Raw genomic sequence first — 12535 nt, forward strand, 5'->3', positions numbered from 1 at the left:
TTTCTCTTTATTCTAGTTATAGTTTTTGCTGTTGTTTGTGAAATCCATGCTTCAAATATCTTAATTCACGTAGAATTGGCTTTTATAACAGAGAGACCTACAGCCACATAAGCATCTAATGGCACATTTAGTGTCGGAGAGTTTCCATTAGTCTGTCTGTCTTCTTCATTTTCACATCCCAGCTGCTCCCCGCGGGTCTTTGTGTTTTCTCCTCAGATATTGAGGCAAATTAAGCCCCACTGAGTTTGTTTTTTTCCACATCTTTCTCCGCTCAGGTCATTTGCACTTGTCGAGCACTCAATGATGAATCGTGTCTAATTCTTTGTCTTTAACAGTGCAGTTTCTATGTGGGTGGTCGGGACTGAAGGCAGACACAGTGGGATATTCAGAGAATATTTTACTTTAAATAAAGAAACATAAGGTAAGAAAAGTGGCATTGGGGCGAATGTGGAACAAAAAAAGTTTCCCTCGTAATGGCAGTGAAAGGAAAGGAGGGGCCATGCAGTGGGTGGTAGGTCCAGAAATGCAGGTGGTCTGACCAACTAAGTCATGATGGGAAACAACAGTGTCTGTAAAGTTGTGAATTTACCGCACTGGTGATGAGGCAAAATGAACCTTCAGTCGAGTCTCACTCAGCTATAATGAGCCTGAACTTGGGAGGATGGGGTGACAATGATTTTTGTGGGTCTTTTTTTCACAACATGTACCAATGTGTGTGAAATTTACTTACAATTTCTGAGCGAAAACTTTTATTCATTGTACATACATACCTTCATTCTGCACTAGTTCAGAAGTTGGGTCAGTAAGATTTTTTTCATTTTCATTCAACAAGGATGCATTGATTAAACTAATCAAAAGTGACAGTAAAATAAATTATACAGATTTTATAGATTTTTATTTCTAATTGAACTTTCCATTCATCAAAGAATCCTAGAAAAAAAGTGTTTAAAAAAATATTAAGCCTGTTTTCAACATTGATAAAAATAAGAAATGTTTCTTGAGCAGCAAATCATCATATTAGAATGATTTCTGAAGGATAATCTGACACCGAAAACTGTAAGTAATTTAACTTTGCCATCACAGGAATAAATGACATTTAATGTCATATTAAAATATAAAATGGTTTTGAATTATAATAATATTTTTTACTGTATTTCGATCAAATAAATGCAACCATGTGACTTCAAAAAAATCTTAAATGCTACTTACATGTAAAAATCATACAATATATATATATATATATATATTGCCTAGGAACTGATTTTAGTGCTCAGATGAATTGGCAAAAGTATATTATAAAGTATATTTTAGTAAGACTGAATATTAGACTGAAGTCAAATAATCTTGCCTGGCCTGAATATCTTCACTGCAGTTCTTTAGAAACAACACTAATCGAAACAACAGCTCAGCATGAACCTAACAACCACACTATCCGTTGCTACCCATTAATCGCTTTGTACACAGTACTAAAACTGAATCTTCTTATGAAGTGTTTTATCTGAATAGAACTCTGTGTCCTCTATTGTTTGAAGATAGACACTGCGGAAGTCCAGCCGGCAGATGTTGAGAAGCATGTGTGTGCCAACGGAGGAGACTCAGCAGACGTTAGGGATGACTCAAAATCTAGTTTATGTAAGCATTCAGACCAGACAATATCATTTCCCGTACGTCTAAGACTGCTGCACTCACACATAACGGCTTCTACACATGTGGACTAGACAGACAAAAACTGTTAGTGAAACATAAACTCTCTTTCTCACACATAGTGTTCATACACAGACTCATGCAGACAGACATGCCATTACAAACATTCACAGCGCAAGCTGTCCATACATGTCATTATTTGAATATTTTATATATTTTTTGTAGTGCTGCATCAAATATGTACAATTTTGACTTGATTCTTCTCAAAGTCATTCGCTTTTTGTTCAATAATCAGTTTTGTTACTTTGATTCACCATTTTATGTCAAATGAGTTATGAAACACATTTTCATAGAAAAACTAGGCACTTTTTGAATCATTCAATAGAATATAACCAACTGGCATTCACTAACTCTCTTCTTCTTTTCAGCATAAGGATGGCACTGACGTCGATGAGATGCCTGAGATGTGTGTGCTTCTGTCTGGACTGCCAAGGTCACTCTCTGAATGGGGGTTTGCACGAGTGTGTCATCGGAAGTACGCTATGCGTAGGTGAATAACAGAGTTGTGTTAACCTGTGGTGCGTGTGAAACCCTTACACACACACACACCTCCGTGGACTGGGACTCTACAGTAACGTCACTTGACTTAAGCTGACAACCACAGCATAATCGTTATCATAACTATTATTGCACAGTGTTTCGAGGGAGTCATTTCAAAGGGTTTTTATGAAGTCAGTGTTCAATTGAAAATGCCTGACCTATAGGCTACCAGAATTTTGTTTTGCCATTTTATATATAAATGAATATAATCTTCATTAAAATAATAGGCTGCTTGCGTAATCAATGACTGGTGGTTTACAGATTTTAAAGACTGAGGGGATTTTTGTGCCCCTCTGGGTCCTTCCTAAATATTAATTTAACTGCGGGCACCTCTCCAAAATACTGATTCATTCTTGTGAATCGGTTCATCTGTGTTCTGATCATTGTTCTGATTCCGATCCGGATATAGTCTTTGATAAAAATGTGATTTTCTCAGCTTTTTGTTCAAAATTTTACTTTATTATCATTATTATTATTATTATTATTAAACTTACACACATTCAAGTGTTGATAAAAAAAAAAGAATCAATGAAGCTGGAATTCTTTTTTTTTTCTTTTTTTTTTGTGAAAATGAAAAAAAAAATATGGCATTGGCTGGCAACTTTAAAAAAAACACTGGTCAGGAAAGAGTTAAACTATTTTGTAACTAGAGAAATCAGTTCATATTAAACGTGTAGGGATGTCTGATTCATTTTAGTGAAACTTTTTCAATTGTCTATTTTTCTTTATCATAATTATTGAAGTAGACAGTATAACTTTTCAAATATAGATAGAATTATAAGAATGAACAACTTCCTCAAAAGGTTAGCTTTACTGCGATATTTTAAATGAACTTGACAAACTAGCTTTTTCAATAGTTCACTATCAAATAATGATTAAGAGAAGGAAGAGGAGAGAGCAGCAAGGAAAAGGAAGGTAAAGGGCAAGACAAAAGCTGATCAGAGCCTTGGCAACTGTGTTACTGAGTAATTGAATTAGATGTTAAAACATGGTGTACCCCTTAAACCACATCAGGACAGGATATGAGCCACAGTTGTACATCACTGAGATGCTCAAGACACTGCTGCTAAAGCTGAGTTTCTAAACCATCAAAATGAGCCTTTTATCATTTCATCTGTGCTTGGGCCGCATGAACTACCTGTATCTTCCTGTGTAACTCATACTGAAACAGCAGAGGAAGAGAACACACTGCAGAGAGAAAAAGACATTTAGCCTGACACGTGCAGCAGCCTTTCCAGTGATTGAGAAACCAACAGAAAGCAGCACAACCAGACATATTGAAAAGTCCTCTTGACCTTATAACTGTGCATTCAATAATGCTTGAATAATTCAAATTTGACAAATACAATTAGCTAGGAGTGCTTGCAGGAAGTAGGACAGCAGGGACGAGAATAGAGATAGAACAAGAGCAGATGATTTAGAGAGAAATGAGGCCAAAGTCATGGTAAGAGGGTTATGAAAGGCACATGAATTAGGTGCTATCAAGACAGTGAAGTACTGATGAAAGGGAGGAGAGATGAAGAGATTCAAGTCAAGCACAGGACCAGCTTAAGCTGTTATGAATGGCTACCACAGTCCAAAACACAGTTTGAGATAGATTTCCAGCAAGAAAGGAATGTGACATTCATGTATTTCAATAGAAATACTGTAACGTGGACACTTACAATTCTTTCATCGTTCACGTGTTTGACTGGTAAAAGTAGGTTGTGAGTCTGTTTTTGTGAGGTAGAGCATGATGAATCACTGAATTGAAGTTGTGTGACGTAAACGATGGAATGAATAAGCACTGATAGTGGCCAGTGCAACTTCTTATCATCGAGCTTGTTACTGAAAAGGTGTTCCCTGTTGAAAAGACTAGATTATGAATTTCCATGCTGCTGGTGAACCTACATAGAGACAAAAGTGACTACTGGTCAGCCATGATGATGAAGCTGGTTGTGGTGAATAGAGCAGAACACATATTTAGTAGAGTTACCTAACATTTGTAAGTAAATGTTACTGTAGATCTTTATTACATTTACTTTATTATCATAGAAAAAGCTTGTAATATTTATTCACAGAAATTGAAAGTTAAGTTAAATCTATTCATGTCTTAAAGGAAAGTCTACTGTGTGCAATTGTTCGACATTTGTGTATGTTGTTTTAAAATTTTGCAATTTACCAAAAATGTGTTAAATAAGTAAATCTTGCTAATTTCTTCAGTGAGTGAAGTCTTGCTGGTTAAAGGGATAGTTCACCCCAAAAAGAAAATTCTGTCATCATTCACTAACCCTCATTTTGTTTTAAAATCTGTGACTTTCTTTCTTCTGTGTAAAAAAAAAAGGAAGATATTTTAAAGAATTGACCCTTCGCAGGGAGCTTGACTGACAGGTGATCTGACCAATCATACTTCGCCATCCGCCATTTTGTCCGACAAAGCAGTCAGGAGAGTTAGTAGATTAACATGGGAGGATTTGAACTTGAAAAACGGATTGTACTGACGCCTTTCCGTGGTTAAAACAACATTCCTTCTTATGTTTGTTCATGTTTATTTGAGGCTATAAATTAACTAGAAGGAAGAGATGATCGGTTCACGAGCAGCTTTAACTGATGCTCTACAGCGATCTGTCACGACACATTAAAGAGCCACAAAACGGTATTTATTGTTTACATTTCTTTAAAAAATGACCAAATTTGAAAGGTGAGACTTTGTTTAATATGTTTAATATCAAACGTAACCGAAAAGTAACCTGGTCTGTCCTGTCTGTCAGCGTGTTGTCAGTCTCCTCTCTGCTCCGCGATGTATTTTTCACTGCGTGAGAGCATGGTGTGGCGTGAGAACGGCGTAGCTTGTCGGACATAGCGACAGTAACTAAGGGGGGCGGGTCTTTGCGAACGGTCAATTTTGGCAACCAAACTGTTTTGGTTACTTTTGACTACCATTGTATGCAGGGAAACAAAACACTGAGACATTTCTCAAAATATATTGTATTTTTGTTTCTCACTGCAATCCAGAATACATATTTGGAATGACATGAGGGTGAGTAAATGATGTCAGATTTTTATTTTGGGGTGAACTGTCCCTTTAGGCTTTTTAAGAAAGCTGCTGGGAGCACCAACATCAAGTACACATCATATGCTGGTAACCTGCAATACAGTTTTTCTTCAACAGGGTTTTGGGCAAAAAATGTGCAATGCATCTCTCATGCACATTTGTTTATATAACCATAATCATTAGAGGATCTCTCTATCTTTTTGTTTCTGGGTCACTGGAACGAAAAAATCAAAATGCATCATGCACGCTTACAGACCTATTATATTGGTCTTTATCCATTCAGGCGAAGCACTGTAACACAGTGTGTACCAGTTTTATTTTTAACACTTAAATTGCTGAGGCATAAAGGTAGCCTTTGCACCTTCGTCTTCATCAGCACCTACACACACACAGTGACACTCAGTGTGAAATGGTCAGGGTGAACCCCTGTGCCCCTGCACACATTGAACACTTTGTAATGCTGTTGCTATGGCAGCCAACTCTGACTCTCAGATGACTAAATCTTAATATGTCACATTTCAGGTGCACCATGGGAATCATGCACTCCTCTCTATCCTTAATCCTATTTTCCTCCCCTCTTATTGGATTTAACTCACTCAAGCACTTAAAAACAACATGAAATGCCATTTGCAACACATTTTTCTACTGCAATGTGACTTTTCCTGGGGGTAACAGGATATTCAGTGCCAAAAATGCAAATCTGTCCAACAAGCGCATGCGTGAATAGATTAGAATACTGCTGCTAAATGTTTCTTAAATTAGGGCAGTCTTTTTTTTAAACTTTTTTTCTGGCATTAGTTTGGTGGTTGAGGGGTATCACAGCGGTCATGAAGTCATGCATACACAAATACGCAGTGTGTTTATAATAAGACTCAACAGGGCATGTTCAGATGGATTGCAGATGGGTCTTGGGAACACTTTGTCTTCTGGTTGCAATACACACAAAGTCACCCTTTAATTTCTCTCTTGCACTTAATTTCCTCCCAACTTTTTTGATTTGTTATTGCACACTATACCTACTTTGCCTCTACCACCTTTTAACTTCAATAAACCATTGAATACACTCAGGGTTTTTTTTTTTTTTTTTTGGTATTGACTTAGGTAAAATAACCTCAAGACAAAAAACAGAATGATTTCAAATGTGAGTAATTATGTGAAAGTAATTAACTGCCTAATAGTTAATGTACCTTGCCCTGATTTCATCAAGTGAATAAATGAAGCATTAGCCTTTATAGCACAGCTCAACTTGTATTGTAGTCAAATTTTATTTATTATTTCCCATAAAGTTTACATTTGGAGGTCCACATTTAATACTAATCATTTTTAAATAATGTACGCATATACAATAAATGACTAACTCTGCAAACTAATCATCTGTCTTTTCTCAGCCTATAAACAAGGGCTCTAAGTGACTTTAATTTCATCAGAGGGCCCAATCAGAGCCAATTAGCCTGATTAACGTGATTCTAGTATGCTGTTATTCAGGCTATTCAGTCATAAACAGATATTGTACACACACATACAGTGAGAGGATCAAATTCATGACTCTTAAAGGACTGGTTTAAACTATAACCTCAGACACAGCATAAATGGGCAGAAAGCCTCTCCAATATTGTCTCAGCATTGTTTTTGTTGTTGGTTTTAAATATCACAGCTATAGTTTATTGTGAATTTTGTTTGATTGATTTAGTCTAGTTAATTTCCTGAAAGGCTGCAGACATGTTTGTAATGGTCAAGCTTGACAAGGACTACTGGAAACTTGAAACTACCACAACACCAGGCTACAGCAAAAACTATTACCAAATGAAATCAGAAACAGGTTTTTATGTAAATTGTAAGTTAAACATTTAAGGGATGTGTGATTATAAGAGTATTTGTTGGTGATACACAGTGCTGGAGTGCTCAATGTCCCTCGCCAGACACAAATTTCTCATGACTAAATGTGGCTTTCCTTTTATTCTGCTCCTTTGAACAATCAGTGTCTGTGGGAAGGTACAGAACATAAAATCAAAAGCACATGTTCAGCATACACAAAGTCTGTCAGCATTTCTCATGATTGACAGAGCTTACTAATATCCTGCTTTTCATTCTGGCAACAGCTCGTAGACTCTAGCCATAAACTAAACAAAATCAGTCTCAACGTTTGGCTCTTTTATGACATAAAATACAATTAAAAAAAATGTTTTGCCTTTAGTTCAACTTATTTTTAAGTGATGGTCACATGAACTCTGGTAGGCCTAATTGTAAGTTATGCACTGAGTTCAGAATAACATATCATATTGATCATACTATATAAAGATAGAGTATGCCAGAATATACATCACACATACACTGCACTTTACACTATACACCAGTGTTTCTAAACCTTTGTGACTCAAAGGTTATCGTCCAACACAATTTTTGAAGGTCCACCATTATATTGGTTAAGAAACCTTCTTAATATAGCATTTCTGTAGACAAAGCTGCTTGTAGGTCTTTTCCTTTTTTCCATATTCAAGTTTCAAAAACTGAATGTGAAACGGACACCAGCTGGTGAGAACTGTGCAGGTAAACCTCACTCCCCTGATCTCAAGAGGCGCACGCGAAAGACGCGTAAGACGTCCGTGTTAGGGCGTCTTCCTCCTATAGCGGAAACGCCGGTTCGAATATATGTTACATATGTTCTTCAATAAAAATATTGGTAGCACTTTATTTTGCTGACCTGTTCCTCATGTGCATACTATGTACTTATTATGGCAATTACAATAACTGGGTTACAATAACTAGGTACTAACCCTGAACCTATCCATCAACCTAACCTTAACCCATATAGTTACAGTGCTTTCTTAGGTAAGTACACTGTAAATACATGTACTGTAAAATAAAGTGTAACCAAAATATTAGCTCTTGAGGAAAAAGACAGGAAAAAATACATGATTTCATCCTGATTTTTGCATTTTAATTAAGTTACAATTATTTAATTAAATTAAAAACAAAATCTTTAAGACATCCTGTGGCTCTATTTTATTTTTTATTACAAGGTAACACTCAATGTTTTCCAGTTAAGGGAACATGCATTATAAATCCACATTCCCTCATTTGTTGTTGCTTATAGCTTTAGCATGTTAGCTTAGACCAAGATTCAAAAGGCCCAGTGTGGCCTTATCAAACATTTTGCACATGAAAATACAAAAACAAAAAATCTAACAACATGATGTGATGATGCATTCAGCTCATTTGTAATGTGCTCTTCTCTACATTAAACCTCTTGACGAGCAATATTGAGGTTAAATAGGAAGGCTTACATCATCTACACTACAACAAAGTGTCAAATATTGTCGAAATATGCCAAATGTGAAGAAACCTGGTTCAGACCAGTCTGAAACAAGTCAGTTTAAAGTACAGTATGGCATCTATCCACACACATATCCTGTCTGCCCACAGCTCAACCTCTGCTGGAGCAGGACGAGGTGAAGTGTGTGTTATGTCTGACAGTGATCCTCTACATGAGATGAATTTTTGTTTTGTCCTCCTGAGAAATGTAAAAGGATCCTACATAATTCAGCTCTTTGTTCCATCGGTGACCTGGAGAAGGTCAAGAAGTTTTTTTTTCTCCATTTACAAGCAGACTTCAAAGCGCTTGTGTGTGTGTTTGACAGAGAATATATAAAGCTGTGGGGTTGCACTGGATGAAAGTGATCATCATTCATGTGAGAGCAATACAAAGAGACAGATAGAAGGAGAGCGAGCGGGAAAGGAGGAACGATGTTTCTGTATCAGAGACACCGAGAGAGATTATTTATATGATAGCCTTTGCTGGTCCAAGCTGGTTTGGTGTTGGTCATGCCATGTTATTTGCCAGCAAAAAATTCTTTCTGATTTATCTTTCAGACATGACCATCGATTTCAATCGAATGAGGGCCGAGGCACCAGGGCCCTCGAAACCCTAGCGATGGTCCTGCTTTCTGATGAAACTGGTTGACCACATGAGGCTCGCTGGTTAAGATCATTTGGGACACAAGCATCCCACATCATCAAAAACAATGGAGGTGAGAGACTGTGTTCGACACTCCTCAGATATAAACATAGGCCCTACTTGTTATGGCACCCCTTCATGAAGGGTAGTAGTTTTTCACTGCTGTGTTATCCAAACACATCTTGTTATTCCCCTCTGAAAAATGTCCAAGTCATTCAGCCTGAAACCCCTTTCCTCAGAAAGAGTTCTCTCTGCCAAAAAACATGTAGCTTGCATGAACGTGGCATCCAGTCCAATCCTGTACCACATCTGGGTCACATCAAAGTAACCAGACATGGTCCTGGAAGACAGCCGACTGGCACTTTGTCCAGATCCAATCACAGTCCTGTATGAGTATGGCCCAACTCTTCAACGTCCCGCATGGTACAGGCCAGAACTAGAGCAAATGTTCTTGTTTGGGTTTAAATTTCATGACATAGAGGTATTGTTTGTTACTCTCAGAGTACAATACTCTGACAGACTTTCCTTCACTTATTCAATGGCACCGCAACACTGTGATTCCAGAAGGAATGACTCTAATGAGTCAGTTCTTTTACTGAATCAAATACACACAACTAATCAGTGTAGTTACTGACTTTGGAGGTTTCACCATTACAACTTATTGGTCTTTAAAAATGTCTGCCATAAATTTAGTGATTAAATTTAGCACTCTTATTGCAATATTTGTAATTACCATTTAAATCTGACTCATTTTCTAATTGTTTGTCACAAATCAACATCTCAAGAAAATGTTCTGGGGTTTCTAATCAAAATATGACTTTCTGTTACAAAACAGGGCATTGATTTCATACATGTCCACTGTAGAGGACACCAGGACTTAAATCATGTTTATCAGGCATTATGGGAGACACAACAAGTGAATAGGGAAAGAAATTATTGATCAATATTCCTATGAAATATTATATTATTATGAAAATGTTGCCAATTATTACTCCCATTATTGCCCCAAGAAGACATTAATCTGCAAATGTGATACAGTGTATAGATATGTTGTATTGATTCATTTCCCCCCACATATTGCATAAAGTAAAATGGTAGTTATATCAATTCATTCTGTTCATATCTTTAATAGTTGAGAATCATCATTATACAAGGTGTGTTTAAACAAAATCCTGAAACCTAAAAATTGATTGGTGAATGAAAAAAAATCCCATTGTTTTTGCCTATACATGTCATTTCATGTCTTTTTGTTCACAAGTCCTGTTGTCCACTACAGTGGAGATAGCATAACATATGAATAATATATATTTTTTCAAAAATGTATTTTTTTTCCCAATTGTTTCTTATGCCCTCAATAATGTAATTACATGATGTGTATATATCTATATTTTTTTTTTTCTAAAACGTTGGCAGGGAAAGAGTTCATGTTAGTTTAATGCATTAACTAACGTTAAGGAGCCCTTATTGTAAAGTGTTACCATTTATTCCTTACAAGTACTAAAAGAATGAATAAAGCTATCATGAAGCAGAACCCTGGTTCCTCCTGGTAGTGAAGTGCTGAACTGGCAAAATAATTAATATGAGCTACATTCACAATGTTTAGAAGAACAAAAGCCACAACGGTTTATAATTATGGTCCATAGGCATAGTGTTTCTAGACATCTTAATTGTACTGTATATGTGTCTATCAAAAGTGATTCACAAAATAGGCCGTAGCAAGCGGAAACCTGCCAATCACAGAACTCTTAAGTTTACCCTTTGAACATTCCATATACCATAACATCCAACATTTGCCATCTGCCCATCACTAGGCCTCTATGGCAAGAAACACTCATATTTTTCCTTGAATTAAAGACGCAATAGTTGTCTTCCTGTGCAGAGGCAAGTGTTTGGGTTCTGTGCTCAAGTATTCCTGTAAAGCCTGCTTTCTTTCTAAAAGGAAAGTATTGTTCTCTCCCTTTTTGAAAATCATGTAACATCCATTACCATAATGTTTGAAATTCAGTTTCCTCTTCCTCCTGTCTGTTCCTTCAATCACAATGAAATTCACAATGCATAGAAACTGTAACTAAGGACCATTTGTGTAATGAAACCATTAATCACTTCTGTGCCCATAAATTTGACTTTGCACTGTATGTTTGATAACCAAACTACTGTTTCAAGTTTTACTGTTTCAAACTGTTTTAAGATTCTTAATATCATTTTCTACTGTAGTCAGTCAGACCTCGCTCTAAACTTACATCAACACAGAATGAATCATGTAAATGCATTATGTTGCGTTTATAATCTGATTTATTGAGCATTAATGATGTTATGCCTTCTTATTTTCTACAGGTAAGTGATTCTTTTATTTCAGGCACTTTAATATCCCAGGAGTTGGTTTTATTAAAACTTACAATCATTTTTTTAGCTTTTTGTTATATAAAGGGAACATTTTGTCCTTGGCTTTATCATTTAATTTCGCTACTTTTCAAATGCCATTTAGTTACTGGTATTTTTTTGTTTTAAAATATGACAATCCATCGTAAAAAATATATTACACTCCTTTTTAATACTTACTATGTGAAAATTATATATATATAATTATATATTAGAATGTCGACATTTGAAGTGGATCATATATGTGGTATATATGGCCAAATGTTGTTGTCTCTAACAAGTGTACTTGTTTAAGGTGAAAGGTATGCAATAAAATGAGAAAAATTATAAATACATTTTTCAATGTCCATATTTTCAAATCTAAATTTTAAAGTATTTAAAAATATTTGTGCACTGTAAAAAAAAAAAAAAAAGTTCCACCTATTATAACTTAAAGACTTGAGTTCAGTTGCTGCCTTAAATTGAAGTATAATCAAATTGGTTGTACAAGTCATTTAAACTGAAAATATATTCATGTGGAGTTATTAGCTTATAAAACATTTAGTGTATTTATAATTTATCAAATGCTAGTGAAGAAATTAGCAAGGCAAAAGAGTCAGACATTTTATTCCAAAAATGTCATTTCCAGGACAAAAATGCTAAATACACAAATATATATTCACCAGTTTAGTATCTTTATGTGCTGCTGATTTGTGAGCAACTTCTACCTAACAATCTTTTAGATTTGTATCTTGATTTTTTTTAATTGTCTTAGCTTATTTTCATGCTTGTTTCTTCATATTTGAACTAATTTTAAGTCGTCTTAGCCCCCTGGTTGAGAACCGCTGCTCTAAAACAAGAGTAGGTAAAGACCTATATGGCCATGTGTCAGAGCCCTGTGTTGTACAACAGAGCGACAGGCACTTTCCATTTGTGGTAAAAGT

At 35.9% G+C, this 12535-nt stretch overlaps 1 long non-coding RNA gene across 1 annotated transcript; it reads left to right on the forward strand.

Annotated features, from left to right (window-relative positions):
* Positions 1-1541: 1541 nt before the first annotated feature.
* Positions 1542-9681, forward strand: LOC308698651. Its single transcript, XR_014031090.1, has 3 exons — positions 1542-1632; positions 2073-2194; positions 9149-9681. It is a non-coding gene; the product is annotated as an uncharacterized lncRNA (long non-coding RNA).
* Positions 9682-12535: the final 2854 nt, after the last annotated feature.

The sequence above is a fragment of the Scardinius erythrophthalmus genome (genome assembly GCF_964197995.2).
Source record: "Scardinius erythrophthalmus genome assembly, chromosome: 11".
Taxonomy (NCBI): Eukaryota; Metazoa; Chordata; class Actinopteri; order Cypriniformes; family Leuciscidae; genus Scardinius; species Scardinius erythrophthalmus.